This window comes from Pseudophryne corroboree, unplaced genomic scaffold (genome assembly GCF_028390025.1).
Source record: "Pseudophryne corroboree isolate aPseCor3 unplaced genomic scaffold, aPseCor3.hap2 scaffold_2431, whole genome shotgun sequence".
Taxonomy (NCBI): domain Eukaryota; kingdom Metazoa; phylum Chordata; class Amphibia; order Anura; family Myobatrachidae; genus Pseudophryne; species Pseudophryne corroboree.
In genome coordinates this window covers 42,777-55,347 of record NW_026969087.1, presented here as the reverse complement: position 1 = coordinate 55,347, position 12,571 = coordinate 42,777, and the positions used below count along the sequence as shown (strand labels likewise).

The 12,571-nt window shown below is 53.5% G+C and overlaps 1 pseudogene; it reads left to right on the top strand.

The window, feature by feature from the left end:
• Nucleotides 1-4,807: 4,807 nt before the first annotated feature.
• LOC135011386 (small nucleolar RNA U13) lies at nt 4,808-4,911 on the top strand (annotated as a pseudogene).
• Nucleotides 4,912-12,571: the final 7,660 nt, after the last annotated feature.

Sequence of the window (12,571 nt, the reverse complement as noted above, 5' to 3'; positions counted from 1 at the left end):
GGGACCTAGAGGGGAGTACGAGGGAAGGGAGGAGGGCAGAGGGCAGGGAAGAGGGGAGTGTAAGACTGGGCACTAGAGGAGTGAGGGAGGCAGGGAGGGGCAGAGTGAGCAGGGAGAGAGGGAGTGTAAGACTGGGCTAGAAGGCAGTGAGGGAGGCAGGGAGGGGCAGAGTGAGCAGGGAGAGGGGAGTGTAAGACTGGGACTAGAGGAGAGAGGGAGGCAGGGAGGGGCAGAGTGAGCAGGGAGAGGGGAGTGTAAGACTGGGACTAGAGGAGAGAGGAGGAGGCAGGGAGGGCAGAGTGAGCAGGGACGAGGGGAGTGTAAGACTGGACTAGAGGAGTGAGGGAGCAGGGAGGGGCAGAGTGAGCAGGGAGAGGGGAGTGTAAGACTGGGACTAGAGAGAGTGAGGGAGGCAGGGAGGGGCAGAGTGAGCAGGGAGAGGGGAGTGTACAGCTGGGCTAGGAGGAGTGAGGAGGCAGGGAGGGGCAGAGTGAGCAGGGAGAGGGAGTGTAAGCTGGGACTAGAGGAGTGAGGGAGGCAGGAGGGGCAGAGTGAGCAGGGAGAGGGGAGTGTAAGACTGGACTAGAGGAGTGAGGGGACAGGGAGGGGCAGAGTGAGCAGGGAGAGGGGAGTGTAAGACTGGGACTAGAGGAGAGAGGGCGGAGGGAGGGCAGAGTGAGCAGGGAGAGGGGAGTGTAAGACTGGGACAAGAGGAGAGGGAGGCAGGGAGGGGCAGAGTGAGCAGGGAGAGGGAGTGTAAGACTGGGACTAGAGGAGTGAGGGAGGCGAGGGGCAGAGTGCGCAGGGAGAGGGGAGTGTTAAGACTGGGACTAGAGGAGAGAGGGAGGCAGGGAGGGGCAGAGCTGAGCAGGGAGAGGGAGTGTAAGGCTGGACTAGAGGTGAGGAGCGAGGGAGGTGCAGAGTGCGCAAGGAGGGAGTGTAAGACTGGACTAGAGGAGTAGAGAGGAGGAGGGAGGGGCAGAGTGAGCAGGGAGAGGGGAGTGTAAGACTGGGACTAGAGGAGTGAGGGAGGCAGGGAGGGCAGAGGGCAGCACGGGAGAGGGGAGTGTAAGACTGGGACTAGAGGAGAGAGGGAGGCAGGGAGGGGCAGGAGAGAGCCGGAGAGGGGAGTGTAAGACTGGGACTAGAGGAGAGAGGGAGGCAGGGAGGGGCAGAGTGAGCAGGGAGAGGGGAGTGTAAGACTGGGACTAGAGGAGTGAGGGAGGCAGGGAGGGGCAGAGTGAGCAGGGAGAGGGGAGAGTGTAAGACTGGGACTAGAGGAGTGAGGAGGCAGGGAGGGGCAGAGTGAGCAGGGAGAGGGGAGTGTAAGACTGGGACTAGAGGAGAGAGGGAGGCAGGGAGGGGCAGACGTGAGCAGGGAGAGGGGAGTGTAAGACTGGGACTAGAGGAGGAGAGGGGAGGCAGGAGGGGCAGAGTGAGCAGGGAGAGGGGAGTGTAAGACTGGGACTAGAGGAGTGAGGGAGGCAGGGAGGGGCAGAGTGAGCAGGGAGAGGGGAGTGTAAGACTGACGGGGGTATGGAGGAGCAGAGGGGAGGCAGGGAGGGGCAGGGAGAGGGGAGTGTAAGACTGGGATAGCGGAGTGAGGGAGTCAGGGAGGGGCCGAGTGAGCAGGGAGAGGGGAGTGTAAGACTGGGACTAGAGGAGTGAGGGAGGCAGGGAGGGGCAGAGTGAGCAGGGAGAGGGGAGTGTAAGACTGGGGGACTATGAGGAGTGAGGGAGGCAGGGAGGGGCAGAGTGAGCAGGGAGAGGGGAGTGTAACGATGGGACTAGAGGGAGTGAGGGAGGCAGGGAGGGGCAGAGTGAGCAGGGGAGAGGGGAGTGTAAGACTGGGACTAGAGGAGAGAGGGAGGCAGGGAGGGGCAGAGTGAGCAGGGAGAGGGGAGTGTAAGACTGGGACTAGAGGAGTGAGGGAGGCAGGGAGGGGCAGAGTGAGCAGGGAGAGGGGAGTGTAAGACTGGGACTAGAGGAGTGAGGGAGGCAGGGAGGGGCAGAGTGAGCAGGGGGAGGGGAGTGTAAGACTGGGGATATGAGGAGGAGAGAGGAGGCAGGGAGGGCAGAGTGAGCAGGGAGAGGGGAGTGTAAGACTGGGACTAGAGGAGAGAGGGAGGCGAGGGGCGAGGGAGCAGGGAGACGGGTACGTGTACAGACTGGGACTAGAGGACGTGACGGGAGGCAGGGAGGGGCAGAGTGAGCAGGGAGAGGGGAGTGTAAGACTGGGACTAGAGGAGTGAGGGCGGCAGGGAGGGGCAGAGTGAGCAGGGAGAGGGGAGTGTAAGACTGGGACTAGAGGAGAGAGGGAGGCAGGGAGGGGCAGAGTGAGCAGGGAGAGGGGAGTGTAAGACTGGGACTAGAGGAGAGAGGGAGGCAGGGAGGGGCAGAGTGAGCAGGGAGAGGGGAGTGTAAGACTGGGGACTAGAGGAGTGAGGGAGGCAGGGAGGGGCAGAGTGAGCAGGGAGAGGGAGTGTAAGACTGGGACTAGAGGAGTGAGGGAGGCAGGGAGGGGGCAGCGTGAGCAGGGAGAGGGGAGTGTAAGACTGGGACTAGAGGAGTGAGGGAGGCAGGGAGGGGCAGAGTGAGCAGGGAGAGGGGAGTGTAAGACACTGGGACAGGAGGCTGTGAGGGAGGCAGGGAGGGGCAGAGGGAGCAGGGAGAGGGAAGTGTAAGACTGAGACTAGAGGAGTGAGGGAGTCAGGGAGGGGCAGAGTGCAGGGAGAGGGGAGTGTAAGCCTGGGACTAGAGGAGAGAGGGAGGCAGGGAGGGGCAGAGTGAGCGGGAGAGGAGGAGTGTAAGACTGGGACTAGAGGACGAGAGGGGAGCGAGGGAGGGCAGAGGGAGCAGGGAGAGGGGAGTGTAAGACTGGGACTAGAGGAGTGAGGGAGGCAGGGAGGGGCAGAGTGAGCAGGGAGAGGGGAGTGTAAGACTGGGACTAGAGGAGTGAGGGAGGCAGGGAGGGGGCAGAGTGAGCAGGGAGAGGGGAGTGTAAGACTGGGACTAGAGGAGTGAGGAGGCAGGGAGGGGCAGAGTGAGCCGGGAGAGGGGAGTGTAAGACTGGGACTATAGGAGAGAGGGAGGCAGGGAGGGCAGAGTGAGCAGGGAGAGGGGAGTGTAAGACTGGGACTAAGAGGAGTGAGGGAGGCAGGGAGGGGCAGAGGGAGCAGGAGAGGGGAGTGTAAGACTGGGACTAGAGGAGAGAGGGAGGCAGGGAGGGGCAGAGTGAGCAGGGAGAGGGAGTGTAAGACTGGGACTAGAGGAGAGAGGGAGGCAGGGAGGGGCAGAGTGAGCAGGGAGAGGGGAGTGTAAGACTGGGACTAGAGGAGTGAGGGAGGCAGGGAGGGGGCAGAGTGAGCAGGGAGAGGGGAGTGTAAGACTGGGACTAGAGGAGTGAGGGAGGCAGGGAGGGGCAGAGTGACGAGGGAGAGGGGAGTGTAAGACTGGGACTAGAGGAGAGAGGGAGGCAGGGAGGGGCAGAGTGAGCAGGGAGAGGGGAGTGTAAGACTGGACTAGAGGAGAGAGGGAGGCAGGGAGGGGCAGAGTGAGCAGGAGAGGGGAGTGTAAGACTGGGACTAGAGGAGTGAGGGAGGCAGGGAGGGGCAGAGTGAGCAGGGAGAGGGGAGTGTAAGACTGGGGGTATGAGGAGACGAGAGGGAGGCAGGGAGGGGCAGGGAGAGGGGAGTGTAAGACTGGGACTAGAGGAGTGAGGGAGTCAGGGAGGGGCAGAGTGAGCAGGGAGAGGGGAGTGTAAGACTGGGACTAGAGGAGTGAGGGAGGCAGGGAGGGGCAGAGTGAGCAGGGACGAGGGGAGTGTAAGACTGGGGGTATGAGGAGTGAGGGAGGCAGGAGGGGCAGAGTGAGCAGGGAGAGGGGAGTGTAAGACTGGGACTAGAGGAGTGAGGGAGGCAGGAGGGGCAGAGTGAGCAGGGAGAGGGGAGTGTAAGACTGGGACTAGAGGAGTGAGGGACGGCAGGGAGGGGCAGAGTGAGCAGGGAGAGGGGAGTGTAAGCTGGGGACTAGAGGAGTGAGGGAGTCAGGGAGGGGCAGAGTGAGCAGGGAGAGGGGAGTGTAAGACTGGGACCTAGAGGAGTGAGGGCGGCAGGGAGGGGCAGAGTGAGCAGGGAGAGGGGAGTGTAAGACTGGGACTAGAGGAGTGAGGGAGGCCTGTCCTGCAGTCTGGGACACATACTGTACAAGCTGACAGCCAGACAGGAGACTCACTGTAACTACAGAGAGGTGTGACACCACACAAGAGGGATAGCAGGGTTACACCACAGCGCCCGCACTACTGCCATTCTCGCCCCACTGCCATCTGCTGCTCATTACCTACATTCAGCTGTGGCCCCAGAGCCGAATTGTCCCTGGGGTCTCGTAGCCTCCGAACGGGCCGATTCCAGTGCTGGAAGGCGGGCTCGCTAGCACCACGGCTGCCCCGGGTTGCTGTTATAGTACTGTCAGAACCGCCCAGGTCGGCCCCCACCCCCTCCTCTGGGAGCACAGAAGCTGCCGGTGAAGGGCGGAGCTCCGAGAGGCATCACTAATCAAATGGGCGGGATTTAGCAGCTAACTCTCCCACCCACCGCCCTCTCTCCTGAGCCGCAGCAGTCATCCACCTGTCCGCGGCCCTTGGTGTGCGGGTAGCATGGGGGATGGCGGCAGCCATGGAGGGGACGTACGGACCAGCCAAACGGAATCTGGTCCGGCGTCCGGCGTGCCAATCCGCGCTGGCTGCAGGTCTGTGGCAACCTTTGTTGTACAGTTCTCTGCTACTAACGCAGGGTTGTGAGCTGACAAAATCCTCTCTGTGTCCCTTGACAGAGTTTACATGACTGAGAGTTCACACGGCTGTGCGACATGTGCAGTCCCTCTGTTACCACTCGGCACATTACTCCTCTGATAATGGATCTGTCCGTATAAGCCCCGGAGTGTCTGTGGGGTGTTTGCACTGTATGTAGCATGTCTGACAGGGTGGTCTTCCCCTGGGGAAATGTTAGTAGAGCACAGATAGATAGATAGATAGATATATATATATATATATATATATATATCTATGTGTAAATGTGTGTATATGTATAATGTGGTGGACCTTCCGACACCACTAAAAACGTGTATGGGTGAAAACATTGAGTGATAATATGTCTGAGTCTCAGGCACATCCTGGAGACAGTCTGTGGACGAGGTGTTTTTCCAAAGTTTTCTTTTTCATCCACACCAGACCCCTCGGGGTCTCCTAACATTGTCTCTGTAATGCACACTGATACCGACACAGACTCTGAATCCTGTGTCGACACTAGTTTTCAAGAATGATTCCGACATTAACTAGAAATATTCAGTATATGATTGTAGCTATAAGACAATACGGAGTACCCTCCTGTACCAACAGAAGAAGGTTTACCTATATAAAGAAAGAAAAGGAAACCTTTTCCTTCCTCTCATGCTTCACAAGGGAATTCAGGTTAGCCATTCCCAGCGGTAGACAGGGGGAGTCACCCCCCATTTTAAGAAGGGTCCTCTCACGGTTAATAAGAAAGTGACTCTGCCTGCATCTGGGACATCTGTCCTTAACGAGCCGACAGACCGCACGTTGGTGTATATATTAATATTTACTTATACAACCCATGAGACGTTACTCAAGACTACATTGCATGTGCGTGAATGAGTAGGGCTATTGCAAAGTGCTCTGATAACTTATCATCCAGTATTGACGCTAGCTAGGGATGAGATTCTCCTAACGTTAGATCATATATAGTATGCTACGACATCCATGCGTGGAGCCATGACAGAGAATTCACCAGTGTATGGCGCTTCCTGCTTCCAAAATAGATTATGGAGTCTCTCCCGTACTTGAGCGGAGACCTTGTTTGGTAGCGTCCTGGATGGTTTGGTGGGCAGCTGCCACAGGGGAGTTGTTTTTTCTGCCCTTTGTCCCTCCACAAAATAAAAAAAATACAAAATCAGCCCATGTGGTACGAAAGAAGTAAAAAGTTTCCCTTTCTTTGCATATAGAGGTAGGGGAAGAGGAAGAGGTCCACCTCTTCAGGATCACAGGAGCAGAAATCATCTCCTGCTTCTGCCAAATCTACTGCATGACGCTGGGACTCCTTTGCGAGGGTCCGCCCCAGTGGGGGAGTGCCTGACATTTTTCAGTCAGTTCTGGGTTCATTCTGGCCTGGACCCGTGGGTTTTACAAATAGTGTCCCACAGATGCGAACTGGAGTTCAAGGCGTTTCTCCACACCGATTTTAAATCGGCCTTACCAGTTTCTCTCCCTGACAGGGAGGTAGTAAGCGCAGCCATTCAAAATTGAGTCAGGATCAGGTCATTACCCTGATTCCCCTGTTCCAACAGGGGGGTAAATTTACTAAAGTGAGAGATTTTTAGAACTGGTGATGTTGCCCATAGCAACCAATCAGATTGTATCTATTATCTTCTAGAAACAGCTTGACAAATGTTAAGTAGAATCTGATTGGTTGCCATGGGCAACATCACCAGTTCTAAAAAAACTCCCACCTTAGTAAATTTACCCCTGGGAGTGGTTTTTTTTATTCAAGCCTCTTTGTGGCTCCAAACCCGGACGCCTCAGTCAGACCGATCCTAAATCGAAAATTTTTCATTTTCTACCTGAAGTAATTCAAATTCAGGATGGAATCTCTGTAGGCAGTAATCTCTAGTCTGGATAGACATAATGGATGCCTACTTACATGTTCACATTTATCCTCCAAGGATTGCCTGAGATTTGCAATTCAGGATTGTCATTACCAATTTCAGAAGTTGCCGTTTGGTCTATCCACGGCTCCGAGAATTCTCACCAAGGTAATGGTGAAAATGATGGTTCTCCTTCGCAAGCAATTGTCACGAACCGGGTATCTGGACGCCATTACTTGCCTTTTAGATGTCTCCTGAAGCTGGCTCAGCGTTCCAGGGCCGGATTTCATCTGTAATACTGAGGTCCACATTCTGCATCCCTCTCCTGTCACCATGAGACGCTGTCACAGCGGTGCCATGCTTACTTTCTGAATGGCGTCTTCCGTCCTCCGCGGCCTCCGCCGCCGTTCCTGTGTTCCAGTATACAGGTTATCAGAGTGGCGCCTCCTGCCTGCCGCAGCCTCCGCTGTCGTCCGCGTGGTTCTGGTGGGCAGTCATCAGTCTGGCGTCTCCTGTCCTCTGCGGCCGACGCCGCCATTGCTGCTAAGTTTCCACATGGATTACCAAACCAACTTTCCCTCCAAGTACCAACATGGGCGCAGCCATGTTGGATTCCTTCACATGTTCAGTTTCCACCAATTCGCTGCTCCACTGAAATTTGCATAATTGCCTAGCCAATTCCTTCCTTGCTGCAGGTATAAGTATCCTGTGCCTGAGCAAGGAAGGCGTCAGTGCTTTGGTTGTCAAACCTAGTTCCAGTCTCTCTCTCCTGTGGTTGTTTTCCAGGTTCCATTTCCTGTCTACAAGCTTCCACTAAAGAGACCCGCTCCAGTCTACCACCTGCGGTGCAGCCTGACTCTCCAGTCCTCTGTGACTCCTCCATTTCCAGTTACAGATTCACCTGCTTCCAGCACTCAAGCTTCCAGCAGAGATCAGCTTCCCTTAAAGCACCGGTATTATTATTTCATCGCTCTCAAGCTTCATATTTCATTTGTATTTCATCGCTCTCAAGCTTCATATATCATTTGGCTGGTTCCATCCAGCACTCACTCCGTGTCTACATCTGACTGGTTCCAACCAGTACCCACAGCAGCCACTTCATCTTCAGCAGTCCAGCTTCCCGAAGAACATCAGCTGGTACGATCCTGGGTTATTCCCACTACTACAGTCGGGCCTGGTAAGGACTTTCCATCTAGAGGACAATAAGAACTGTACCCATACTACCAGAGCCCTGTGGCCACCCTGTAGTACCCAGGAACTGTGATATGTTATTGCTGATCTTACGTATTTCTTTTATTACTGCTGTGTTGCATGGAGTTTGTTAATAAACATCATTGACTTTTATCTTAATTGTCGTGGTCACGCCTTTGGGCAATCTTCCTACATGTAACTTACATGTCCAGGGGTCTGATACAACCTTCCAGGTTTCACTACAACTCAGCCCCTACAACTGAGGCTGCCTCCCATCAGCTCAGGCCCTCAGTTGTGACAATAGGGGCCTACAGTAAGTCAGTAAGGAGGCAGAAGCTGCTTCTGGTACATGGACCCTGGTCATGTAGGGCTGGGAGAGTCAGTAAGATTATGTAATAGGGGCCTACAGTAAGTCAGTAAGGAGGCAGAAGCTGCTTCTGGTACATGGACCCTGGTCATGTAGGGCTGGGAGAGTCAGTAAGATTATGTAATAGAGGCCTACAGTAAGTCAGTAAGGAGGCAGAAGCTGCTTCTGGTACATGGACCCTGGTCATGTAGGGCTGGGAGAGTCAGTAAGATTATGTAATAGGGGCCTACAGTAAGTCAGTAAGGAGGCAGAAGCTGCTTCTGGTACATGGACCCTGGTCATGTAGGGCTGGGAGAGTCAGTAAGATTATGTAATAGGGGCCTACAGTAAGTCAGTAAGAAGGCAGAAGCTGCCTCTGGTACATGGACCCTGGTCATGTAGGGCTGGGAGAGTCAGTAAGATTCTGTAATAGGGTGCCTACAGTAAGTCAGTAAGGAGGCAGAAGCTGCTTCTGGTACATGGACCCTGGTCATGTAGGGCTGGGAGAGTCAGTAAGATTATGTAATAGGGGCCTACAGTAAGTCAGTAAGGAGGCAGAAGCTGCTTCTGGTACATGGACCCGGGTCATGTAGGGCTGGGAGAGTCAGTAAGATTATGTAATAGGGGCCTACAGTAAGTCAGTAAGGAGGCGGAAGCTGCTTCTGGTACATGGACCCTGGTCATGTAGGGCTGGGAGAGTCAGTAAGATTGTGTAATAGGGGCCTACAGTAAGTCAGTAAGGAGGCAGAAGCTGCTTCTGGTACATGGACCCTGGTCATGTAGGGCTGGGAGAGTCAGTAAGATTGTGTAATAGGGGCCTACAGTAAGTCAGTAAGGAGGCAGAAGCTGCTTCTGGTACATAGACCCTGGTCATGTAGGGCTGGGAGAGTCAGTAAGATTCTGTAATAAGGGCCTACAGTAAGTCAGTAAGGAGACAGAAGCTGCTTCTGGTACATATACCCTGGTCATGTAGGGCTGGGAGAGTCAGTAAGATTATGTAATAGGGGCCTACAGTAAGTCAGTAAGGAGGCAGAAGCTGCTTCTGGTACATGGACCCTGGTCATGTAGGGCTGGGAGAGTCAGTAAGATTATGTAATAGGGGCCTACAGTAAGTCAGTAAGGAGGCAGAAGCTGCTTCTGGTACATGGACCCTGGTCATGTAGGGCTGGGAGAGTCAGTAAGATTATGTAATAGGGGCCTACAGTAAGTCAGTAAGGAGGCAGAAGCTGCTTCTGGTACATGGACCCTGGTCATGTAGGGCTGGGAGAGTCAGTAAGATTATGTAATAGAGGCCTACAGTAAGTCAGTAAGGAGGCAGAAGCTGCTTCTGGTACATGGACCCTGGTCATGTAGGGCTGGGAGAGTCAGTAAGATTATGTAATAGGGGCCTACAGTAAGTCAGTAAGGAGGCAGAAGCTGCTTCTGGTACATGGACCCTGGTCATGTAGGGCTGGGAGAGTCAGTAAGATTATGTAATAGGGGCCTACAGTAAGTCAGTAAGAAGGCAGAAGCTGCCTCTGGTACATGGACCCTGGTCATGTAGGGCTGGGAGAGTCAGTAAGATTCTGTAATAGGGTGCCTACAGTAAGTCAGTAAGGAGGCAGAAGCTGCTTCTGGTACATGGACCCTGGTCATGTAGGGCTGGGAGAGTCAGTAAGATTATGTAATAGGGGCCTACAGTAAGTCAGTAAGGAGGCAGAAGCTGCTTCTGGTACATGGACCCGGGTCATGTAGGGCTGGGAGAGTCAGTAAGATTATGTAATAGGGGCCTACAGTAAGTCAGTAAGGAGGCGGAAGCTGCTTCTGGTACATGGACCCTGGTCATGTAGGGCTGGGAGAGTCAGTAAGATTGTGTAATAGGGGCCTACAGTAAGTCAGTAAGGAGGCAGAAGCTGCTTCTGGTACATGGACCCTGGTCATGTAGGGCTGGGAGAGTCAGTAAGATTGTGTAATAGGGGCCTACAGTAAGTCAGTAAGGAGGCAGAAGCTGCTTCTGGTACATAGACCCTGGTCATGTAGGGCTGGGAGAGTCAGTAAGATTCTGTAATAAGGGCCTACAGTAAGTCAGTAAGGAGGCAGAAGCTGCTTCTGGTACATATACCCTGGTCATGTAGGGCTGGGAGAGTCAGTAAGATTATGTAATAGGGGCCTACAGTAAGTCAGTAAGGAGGCAGAAGCTGCTTCTGGTACATGGACCCTGGTCATGTAGGGCTGGGAGAGTCAGTAAGATTATGTAATAGGGGCCTACAGTAAGTCAGTAAGGAGGCAGAAGCTGCTTCTGGTACATGGACCCTGGTCATGTAGGGCTGGGAGAGTCAGTAAGATTATGTAATAGGGGACTACAGTAAGTCAGTAAGGAGGCAGAAGCTGCTTCTGGTACATATACCCTGGTCATGTAGGGCTGGGAGAGTCAGTAAGATTATGTAATAGGGGACTACAGTAAGTCAGTAAGGAGGCAGAAGCTGCTTCTGGTACATGGACCCTGGTCATGTAGGGCTGGGAGAGTCAGTAAGATTATGTAATAGGGGCCTACAGTAAGTCAGTAAGGAGGCAGAAGCTGCTTCTGGTACATGGACCCTGGTCATGTAGGGCTGGGAGAGTCAGTAAGATTATGTAATAGGGGACTACAGTAAGTCAGTAAGGAGGCAGAAGCTGCTTCTGGTACATATACCCTGGTCATGTAGGGCTGGGAGAGTCAGTAAGATTATGTAATAGGGGACTACAGTAAGTCAGTAAGGAGGCAGAAGCTGCTTCTGGTACATGGACCCTGGTCATGTAGGGCTGGGAGAGTCAGTAAGATTATGTAATAGAGGCCTACAGTAAGTCAGTAAGGAGGCAGAAGCTGCTTCTGGTACATGGACCCTGGTCATGTAGGGCTGGGAGAGTCAGTAAGATTATGTAATAGGGGCCTACAGTAAGTCAGTAAGGAGGCAGAAGCTGCTTCTGGTACATGGACCCTGGTCATGTAGGGCTGGGAGAGTCAGTAAGATTATGTAATAGGGGCCTACAGTAAGTCAGTAAGAAGGCAGAAGCTGCCTCTGGTACATGGACCCTGGTCATGTAGGGCTGGGAGAGTCAGTAAGATTCTGTAATAGGGTACCTACAGTAAGTCAGTAAGGAGGCAGAAGCTGCTTCTGGTACATGGACCCTGGTCATGTAGGGCTGGGAGAGTCAGTAAGATTATGTAATAGGGGCCTACAGTAAGTCAGTAAGGAGGCAGAAGCTGCTTCTGGTACATGGACCCGGGTCATGTAGGGCTGGGAGAGTCAGTAAGATTATGTAATAGGGGCCTACAGTAAGTCAGTAAGGAGGCGGAAGCTGCTTCTGGTACATGGACCCTGGTCATGTAGGGCTGGGAGAGTCAGTAAGATTGTGTAATAGGGGCCTACAGTAAGTCAGTAAGGAGGCAGAAGCTGCTTCTGGTACATGGACCCTGGTCATGTAGGGCTGGGAGAGTCAGTAAGATTGTGTAATAGGGGCCTACAGTAAGTCAGTAAGGAGGCAGAAGCTGCTTCTGGTACATAGACCCTGGTCATGTAGGGCTGGGAGAGTCAGTAAGATTCTGTAATAAGGGCCTACAGTAAGTCAGTAAGGAGGCAGAAGATGCTTCTGGTACATATACCCTGGTCATGTAGGGCTGGGAGAGTCAGTAAGATTATGTAATAGGGGCCTACAGTAAGTCAGTAAGGAGGCAGAAGCTGCTTCTGGTACATGGACCCTGGTCATGTAGGGCTGGGAGAGTCAGTAAGATTATGTAATAGGGGCCTACAGTAAGTCAGTAAGGAGGCAGAAGCTGCTTCTGGTACATGGACCCTGGTCATGTAGGGCTGGGAGAGTCAGTAAGATTATGTAATAGGGGACTACAGTAAGTCAGTAAGGAGGCAGAAGCTGCTTCTGGTACATATACCCTGGTCATGTAGGGCTGGGAGAGTCAGTAAGATTATGTAATAGGGGCCTACAGTAAGTCAGTAAGGAGGCAGAAGCTGCTTCTGGTACATGGACCCTGGTCATGTAGGGCTGGGAGAGTCAGTAAGATTATGTAATAGGGGACTACAGTAAGTCAGTAAGGAGGCAGAAGCTGCTTCTGGTACATGGACCCTGGTCATGTAGGGCTGGGAGAGTCAGTAAGATTATGTAATAGGGGTCTACAGTAAGTCAGTAAGGAGGCAGAAGCTGCTTCTGGTACATGGACCCTGGTCATGTAGGGCTGGGAGAGTCAGTAAGATTATGTAATAGGGGACTACAGTAAGTCAGTAAGGAGGCAGAAGCTGCTTCTGGTACATGGACCCTGGTCATGTAGGGCTGGGAGAGTCAGTAAGATTATGTAATAGGGGTCTACAGTAAGTCAGTAAGGAGGCAGAAGCTGCTTCTGGTACA